Consider the following 9,412-nt stretch of genomic DNA (forward strand, 5'->3'; position numbering starts at 1 on the left):
GCTGGTACAATTGCAACATTTAAAAGGCATTTGGATGGGCATATGAATAGGAAGGGTTTGGAGGGATATGGGCTGGGTGCTGGCAGGTGGGACTAGATTAGGTTGGGATATCTGGTCGGCATGGACAGGTTGGACCGAAGGGTCTGTTTCCATGCGGTACATCTCTATGACTCTATGACCCAGAGGGTTGTGGGGCCTGGAATGCACTGCCTGGGAGAGTACTTGAGACATGTAATCCTTAAAAAGTACTTGGATGAGAACTTGAAATGTATTAACATTCAAAGCTATGGACATTGTGCAGAGAAGTGAAATGAGTGCAGCTCATAACATATTTTAGGTCATACAGACTCAATGTATATGATTCTATTATTCTAAGTGGGAAGAGGAATTTACCAAGCTATGTGCTCTCCCATTATATGTGGTTCAAGTGTCATACTATAACACATTTGTAGCGCTAAACATTGGTAGGATTCTGACAGAAGAAGTACCCTGATAATCCACAACTGTACATGTTCATGGTTTATTTAAGCACAGATATAGTAAAATTTGATTATCTTTGTAGCAAATTCATTTTTAAACAATCTGTTCAGAAATGTTATTGCACACCTCTGGAATAGGTGGGACTTGAACCCAGGCCTTTGGCTCAGGGATAGGGATTTTTATACCACTATCCAGAAAAAAAAGACCACCACACTTTTGCAATTAACTAATTAAACTAACTAAAATAGCTAATTTATGAGAAACAAACTTACTCATACAATCAGTAGGATAACTGGTTAATTATTGAACAGAATTAAACTATATCTCCTTGGGATATAGTTTAGAGTAACGTGCAGAGTAAGGTGTACCAACCTGTATGGGACTCCACAGAATTCCTGTGTCCTCTGCTGACCTCATAATGTACTTCTCATGGCCTCAACATGCATGTTTTCCAAGGATGCCTGGATATTCTTGATATGTTCAACTCCAAGTATTCTCAATTTTATTCCTTCCATTCAATCAGATATCGATTTGGACCAGAAACTTCCATAAACCCCAATCTGTTAAATCTGTGATTGTGTGCAATTAGGGAAAGTTCAATGTAGCCATGCTAGGGATATTCTATCCTTGTGCAGCAGTGACATATATGAGGAAAAAGACATTAATCAGTTTGCACTTCTCAGTAAGATGCTCGTAGAAAATCTGATGAGGAATGGTTGGCAGCTCTGTTTCTGTGGAGAACATAGGGACTGCAGATGCTGGAGATCAGAGTCGAGAGTATGGTGCTAGAAAAGCACAGCAGATCAGGCAGCATCTGAGGAGCAGGAATTCCTGATGAAAGGCTTATGCCTGAAATGTTGATTCGCCTGCTCCTTGAATGCTGCCAGCTCTGCTTCTATGTCAATTAGGTGCAATGATTCTACCTTGCCAATTTTCATGTTCATCACAGGGCTAGTCTCTATTGCTGTACATAAGATACCAAGCCTGTGCCTGAAGGAACCATTTCCCCTTCCCCTAACTTTCAATTAGGACACAACAAGTTCAAAGCCTGATGGGAAGGGAACGCCATTGCACTAGATGGGGTCTCTGTGCCTTTTGGCAGTGGTGCCATTGTTGTTGGGGGCAATTCATTTGAAATACCCAGCCCTGTCACAATTCTAGCACCAATTTATGGTATTCCTTGGGTGGCATCAACTGCAAGACTTACCATGGAGATAGGTCAGCAAGGACTGAATCTGCACTGGCTGTGCCGCGATCTGTCCCATCTGCTTTTCAGTTGAGGTCTACATTCATATCCATACTGACAATCACCTCCCTGATGGTAGCTTCTTTCCTGGTGTTATGAGTCAGTCATTCCCCATGATCTAGATGATGTGGTGCCATGTTTCAAACATAACTGGTGTTTGTCACTCTAATGCCTCCTCATATCCCCATAGTTAACTTCCTCTCCCAGGTGGCCATTCACTATCCTATCCTATCCCTGGTCAATCAGAAGGTGGAATCCAGGAGGTCAATGTAATTGAAGAACTTCATCAGTTCCAGGGTTATAGGGACGAGTTCCTCCCCTTTAGCTTGCTTGTACTCAAAATCTCAAATGTAACAGTGTCAGTACTTAAAAGATGCCTTCAGACCTCTTCGAACGACTGCAACTCTTCCCAATATTTATCTATGGGCTTACGCACACAGATGCTCCATCACAAGTGGTACTTGCTCAGTCACATGGAAGCCCCTGGATGTCAAAGCAGCTTTCTGTCCTCAATCCAGTTTTCAATTGTCAGATCTTCCGGTGTTTCAGTCTTTCCCTGAATCTTTGCACTTCCAACATATCAGCAAGTACAATGTATGCCTACAAGTACTGTTTCCTACCTCCACAGAGTCAAAGGAAAACAAATGCAAAGCATCTGTTTGGATTTGGCCTTAAAGCTCCTGGGTCAATACTTGAGCCTCCAATGAGCTTGGAGCAGTTTCAGTCTCACTCACAGACATTGAATGGATGATGAAGGATTTGAATTTGGCAATTTTCGCCAGATGTCTTTCAGCCTCATTGGCCTGTGTTGTGGAATCCTGCTGAGTACAAAGAAAATACAGTATGAGATTTAAATACATGGGCAGCGTAAAGATTTGATTCACACAACACCTGGTTATAGTCCAAAAGGTTTATTTGGAAGCACTAGCTTTCGGAGCACTGCTCCTTCATCAGGTGAAGGAGCAATGCTCCAAAAGCTAGTGCTTCCAAATAAACTTGTTGGACCATAGCCTAGTGTTGTGTGATTTTTAATTTTGTCTACCCCAGTCCAACACTGGCTCCTCCACATTATAAAAATTTTGAAGCACACATATTTTATTCTTTTGACATTACAAACAGAAGGTAAATTTAAGATGAATGAGGAACTATTTACAGCATTTGCATGGAAGAAAGTCTCCTATCAGCCCTTCTTCCACATATTCACCCCCTTTATCCAGCAAGAGTCTGTTCATTCACCCTCATCACCTGCTGATAAAGCTCCTGGAAACAGTTCATTTCACTTGCCACTGGACTTCCCATTACATTGAACATACTACTTTAAACCTGCAATGACCAATGACATGCTCACCGGTGAGCCTGACATCAGTGGTGGGCAAGTTGTTGAAGGGTATACTGAGGGACACGATTTACATGTATTTGTGATAGTCAACATGGCTTTGTTCATGGGAAATCACGTCTCACAAACTTGACTGAGCTTTTTTGAAGAAGTAACAAAGAGAATTGGTGGAGGCAGAGCGGTGAACATGATCTATATGGACTTCAGTAAGGCTTTCGACAAGGATCCTCATTGGAGATTGGTTAGCAAGGTTAGATCTCATGGAATACAGATTTTGGATATAGAACTGGCTCAAAAGTAGAAGACAGAGGATGGTGGTGAAGGGCTGCTTTTCAGACTGGAGGTCTGTGACCAGTGGTGTACCATAAGGATCGGTGCTGGGTCCACTACTTTGTCATTTTCATAAATGGTTTGGATGTGAACATAGGAGGTATGGTTAGTAAGTTTGCAGAAAATGACATCAAAGGTGTAGTGGACAGTGAAGAAGATTACCTCAGAGTACAACAGGACCATGATCAGACGGGCCAATGGGCTGAGGAGCGACAGATGTAGTTTCATTTAGATAAATGAGAGGTGCTGCATTTTGGAAAAGCAAATCTTAGCAGGACTTATACACTTAATGGTAAGGTCCTGGGGAGTGTTGCTGAACAGAGAGATCTTGGAGTGCAGGTTCATTGTTCTTTGCAAGTGGAGTTGCATTGTGAAGATTGTGAAGATAGGATAGTGAAGAAGGCGTTTGGTATGCTTTCATTTCTTGGTCAGAGTATTAAGTATAGGAGTTGGGAGGACATGTTGCAGCTGTACAGGACATTTGTTAGGCCACTTTTGGAATATTGCATGCAATTCTGGTCTCCTTCCTATTGGAAGGGTGTTGTAAAACTTAAAAGGGTTCAGAAAAGATTTTCAAGGATGTTCATAGAGTCATAGTCATAGAGAAGGATGACCTTATAGAGGTTTATAAAATCATGAGGGGCATGGATAGGATAAATAGACAAGATTTTTTTTCCCTGGGTGGGGGAATCCAGAACTAGAGGGCATAAGTTTAGGGTGTAAGGAGAAAGATTTAAAAGGGACCTAAGGGGCAATCTTTGCACACAGAGGATGATGCATGTATGGAATGAGCTGCCAGAGGAAGTGGTGGAGGCTGTTATAATTACAGCATTTAAAGGGCATCTGGGTGTGTATATGAATAGGAAGGGTTTAGAGGGATATGGACCAAGTGCTGGCAAATGGGACTAGATTAAGTTAGGATATGTGATCGGCATGGATGAGTTGGACTGAAGGGTCTGTTTCCATGTTGTATCTCTCTGACTATAATTAAGACTGCTTATGACCAGCATTAGCATGCTACAGCTTGGAACTGTGGCACTTCTCATGCATAATGGTATGATTACAAAGGATTTCATCTTGTACTCTGCAAGTGCATGGTTATACTATTATTACATCTTTTGAAGAGCATCCTGTCTCTCAAGTAGACCCCAATATTTAAAAACAGAAGAAAAACTCCATCTCTGCCTACTTCAGCTGTGGTCACAGTAGTTTTCCATTCATAGGCTATGATTAGGAATCAAAAGATTATGGAAGGCAATGCAGATTGCATTATCACCTATGAGTTATCATTATCACCAACTCAGCCTGGTCATCAGGGACACTCACACAAATCTCCATGTTCCTTTCTCCCTGGACAGCCCATCATGACTAATTCCCCACATGTTCTCATTCCTACCTGCAATTACAATTGCAACTTTCATCCTTATCCCGGAGCCCTATCACTAGTTTAATCCTGCCTACCATTGTTGCGCACACTCCACTCTGGTTGAGCCCACAGTGGTGGTAACCATCTACAAATCCCACCCCTCCACAAAATCCCAAAAACTGTCACTCGGCAAACCACAAATCTCCGCCCTTCACTGTCCTTGTCCCCTCTTCATCCCAGCACACCGCCTCTAGTGTCCAGTTCTCCACTACCTTATCACAACAGTGAGCAGAAGGTGCCCTTAACTGACTGTACTGGGACCCCCTCACTGACTGCAGTCCCCCTGACCTGACTGAAGATTAATGTCTTTCAATTTTGAGACATAGCCATTTGGTTGACACACATCTGGATTGTTTGCTACATATACTGCTGGCATGTGCTGTAGGTATGAAATTGACAAAGTAGTGTGTCATGCAAAAAAAAATAAATTCCCTTAACTGATGAATGCTGACAGGCATGACAAGCTGCATAGTCTTGTGTCTGTGCAAAGCAGCATGGAAAGACAGAAGTACTATGAGCATTTAAGGTCCGGATGAGCAAAAGGCAAGACAAAGCAGGGATGCTATGAGGATTCAAGTAAGCACAAAGTCAGTGAATGCTGTGAAAGCGAACAAGCACCCTTGAAGTGCTGTCTGGTGCAATCTGTAGGCTGGATTCCCATCTCTGTACACACAGTTTACAAGAGCATTGTAACGAAACTTCTGGTGTGCATCAAACTCCAAAAACATACTGTAAGTGGATCAGAGATGAGACATGATGATGCAGAGATGTTGGTACGTGCTGGATGACACCGTCTATGGTCATGAATGCCTGTGTAGTGTGCCCTGGTACTGGATATTTAAAGATGGAAGTCTGGAGGACCAAGTGATGAGCTGGAGTCTCCAGGTCCCTGCTCTGACTGTTATGTTGGGAATTTGCAGTATCTAGCTTCAATGCAGTGGTAGAATTAGAGAGTGCAAATTAATGAGGCATGATTGAGTAATAGTAAGGGTAATAATGAAAAATCATCTACACTAAAATGTTTCTCACTTCTACATCCAACACACCAGTTGGAAAATGCTACTTTTTAGTCTTGCTACATTAAGAAAGGCCTCATGAGGTATCTCACCCGATTGTCCCAAATTTCTTGCCATTATGCATAGAATTCAGGAGCTAGGAAGATTCTACCTCAAGTGTTCTTTGCCCCATTTGAGCAGAAGTGTTCATCCTTTCTAAAAATCACTTTTAGAATGTAAGTGAAATCCAGGACATACCCTGAAGAGAATACAGAACATGTAAATCTAAAACCATGTACTTACAATGAGTAAGTTTGGCAGTGTGACACCGGTGATTGCCAATGCCTCGAAGTTTAGGTTGCAGTTTGAGAATGTTAATTGTACACAGCCATCAGATAAGTATCTATGAGGGAGGTGCAATATTTGGACTTCATAATCTCCATTTGGGAGATGATTGCCTCACTCTATGTGAAGTCATATTAAGCTTCCATTTTAAAAGCACAGGATGATAAAAGTAGGCATTTTTCTGTTTATGAGTCCACAAAGATTGCTGGTCCTTGATCTGATTTTGAGTTCAATTTCATTTTTCATTGTAATTAACTCCATATCAACTCCACGTTATGTAAATCAAACAACTGATGGAATTTGGCAGTCAACTCACCAAAGACGACTTGACAGAATAGATTTGAGACAAACATGACCATTTGTTTCATCACATCAAATTCCTGAAATTGCCTGCTGAATTCCTCTGTTGACCTCTTCTGGTGTGCATGGAAATTTTCTGAGTGAAACCATTTTTTTCTTTGTCTTTGATTTCTTTTCTAGCATTTTCTTTAGACTCAGGGTGTGTCGCAAGACTTTATTTTTTCATTGGGAGGATCGCAGACCCAGTCTGATATTGAATACATTCACAGTACTGACCATATGTTGCTTAGCTTCTGTACTTTCCCTGAAGCTTAAGTTTAGCTCATTTAGTTTTGGCCTTAAATTGGTAAGGAACCTCCAAGGTGAGTAACCAAAAATTGTCTGACAGTTCACTGCACACTTCACTCCGTGATTTAAGAAAAGTGACAATTTCAGGCAGTAGATCTAAAAACCTCTGCAGAACTTTCCGTCATATCACGTCAGCACAGAGGATTGGTTAAATACCATTCAGTTTGTTGAGCATGGAATTATACAAGTTTTTCTGAAGGGCTTGCTCAAATTGAGTTTACAATCTTAACAACTTTCACTACTAAGAAAAGTCTATAATTTTGCTTGCTAATGCTTGCTTGCCAATTTATAGTAGTAATTGACAAAAGAAGGGATATCAGTATCATTCTGCAAAAGCTCATATTTACACCAAACATGGCTGGTGCACCGTCAGTTGTGATGGAAACCAGTTTCTTAATTGGAATGTCTTCCTCAAGCATGTACCTATTAAATTCACTGCAGATGTCCTCACCCTTTGTTCTCTCTTTATGAACCAAGAGGGTGAGAAGATTCTTTTTCATTGTTATATCTTTAAGATTATGTGCATAAAAACAATCAGCTGGGTTGTGTGGTCATAGATTTGAACTGCGGAGCAAAACAGTCATAGTTCTTCATATCATGTTTTACTTAGAGTCATAGAGATGTACAGCACGGAAACAGACCCTTCGTCCAACCTGTCCATGCCGACCAGATATCCCAACCCAATCTAATTCCACCTGCCAGCCCCCGGCCTATATCCCTCCAAACTCTTCCTATTCATATACCCATCCAAATGCCTTTTAAATGGTGCAATTGTACCAGCCTCCACCACTTCCTCTGGTAGCTCATTCCATACATGTACCATCCTCTGCGTGAAAACGTTGCCCCGTAAGTCTCTTTTATATCTTTTCCCTCTCACCCTAAACCTATGCCATCTAGTTCTGAACTCCCCCACCCCAAGGAAAAGACCTTGTCTATTTATCCTATCTCTGCCCCTCATGATTTTATAAACCTCTATAAAGTCACCCCTCAGCCTCCAATACTCCAAGGACAACAGCCCCAGCCAGTTCAGCCTCTCCCTATAGCTCAAATCCTCCAACCCAGGCAACATCCTTGTAAATCTTTTCTGAAACCTTTCACGTTTCACAACATCTTGCCAATAAAAAGGAGACCAGAATTGCACACAATATTCCAACAGTGGCCTAACTAATGTACTGTTTAGCCGCAACAGGACCTCCTAACCCCTGTACTCAATACTCTGACCAATAAAGGAAATCATAGCAAACACCTGCTTTGCTATTCTATCTACCTGCGACTTCACTTTCAAAGTGCTATGTACGTGCACTCCAAGGTCTCTTTGTTCAGCAACACTCCCAGGACCTTACCTAGGCTGAAAGATGTCTACTGACAAAGATTCTGCTTGTCTTATGACTGTAGAAGCATCAGGTGACATGCTCTGGGTTATTAGTATTATTCAAAGAGCAAAGAAGATTGAAGAATCAGCAGTCACAGGCATTGTTTCTTTAATTATTTTGCCGTGTGTAAATCATTTCTTGCGTCTTGCCAGAAGATGGTCAATGTAAATGATGCTTCAGTACAGGCTTTACTTTTAGTTGCTGGTTTAGAAAAGAAATTACTGCTCAGGTTTCAAAATGGCATTCAGCTTGTCAGCTTTCTTTGTCAGAAGCACTATTTCTGAAATTACTGTATACCATTGTGTAGTGTCACTCCAAATTCCCCGAAGACTTATCAATGAACTTTGGTGATAATATAAGGCAAATGCTCTTAACTTTTACAGTTACAAACAGAAATTAATATTCCCATTTTGCATGGAAGTTGTACCTTTTTGGTTTCTTTACAGATGGTCCAGCTTCTTCATTGACCATTACTGCTTCATCTTGTAGTTTTTCTCATCTCTCTGTCATTGTTCACACTGTCAGTAGACCTTTAGATCAGCACCTCTGGAACAACCAAGGGATTGCTGGCTGCTTTCAAATGTGGAGGCACAGAAGATCACTTCAGTGGTCATGATTTGTTTCTGGGCAGCCCTGGTCAGCTTGCATCACTTTGATATTATGTGTGGGGTTCAGCAGTAATTCTTCTTCATCCTGCATGAGCCTATTAGATAAGCAGCTGAAGAAAAGCAATTGCAGGTCTATAGACTGTGTACAGAGGAGCCGGACTTGCTGCGTTATTCTTGCAGAGAGTCTACATGGAGTGATGAATTGAATAGTCTCCTATGTTTCTTGTACTGTATTATACTGGCTTTACATACCAATTCCAAGTATGTTTCCTTTTCATTTGTGGGGGGTGTGGATCTGACAAGGGAGTCGCGGAGGGAGTGGTCTCTACGGAAAGCTGATAGGGGAGGGGAGGGAAATATATCCTTGGTGCTGGGGTCTGTTTGGAGGTGGCAGAAGTGACGGCGGATGATGCGCTGTACATGGAGATTGGTGGGGTGGTAGGTGAGGACCAGTGGGGTTCTGTCCTGGTGGCGGTTGGAGGGGCGGGGCTCAAGGGCGGAGGAGCGGGAAGTGGAAGAGATGCAGTGGAGGACATCGTCGACCACGTCGGGGGGGAAATTGCGGTCCTTGAAGAAGGAGGACATCTGTGTTGTACGTATTTTGAACTGGTCCTCCTGGGACCAG

This window comes from Chiloscyllium plagiosum, chromosome 12 (genome assembly GCF_004010195.1).
Source record: "Chiloscyllium plagiosum isolate BGI_BamShark_2017 chromosome 12, ASM401019v2, whole genome shotgun sequence".
Taxonomy (NCBI): Eukaryota; Metazoa; Chordata; class Chondrichthyes; order Orectolobiformes; family Hemiscylliidae; genus Chiloscyllium; species Chiloscyllium plagiosum.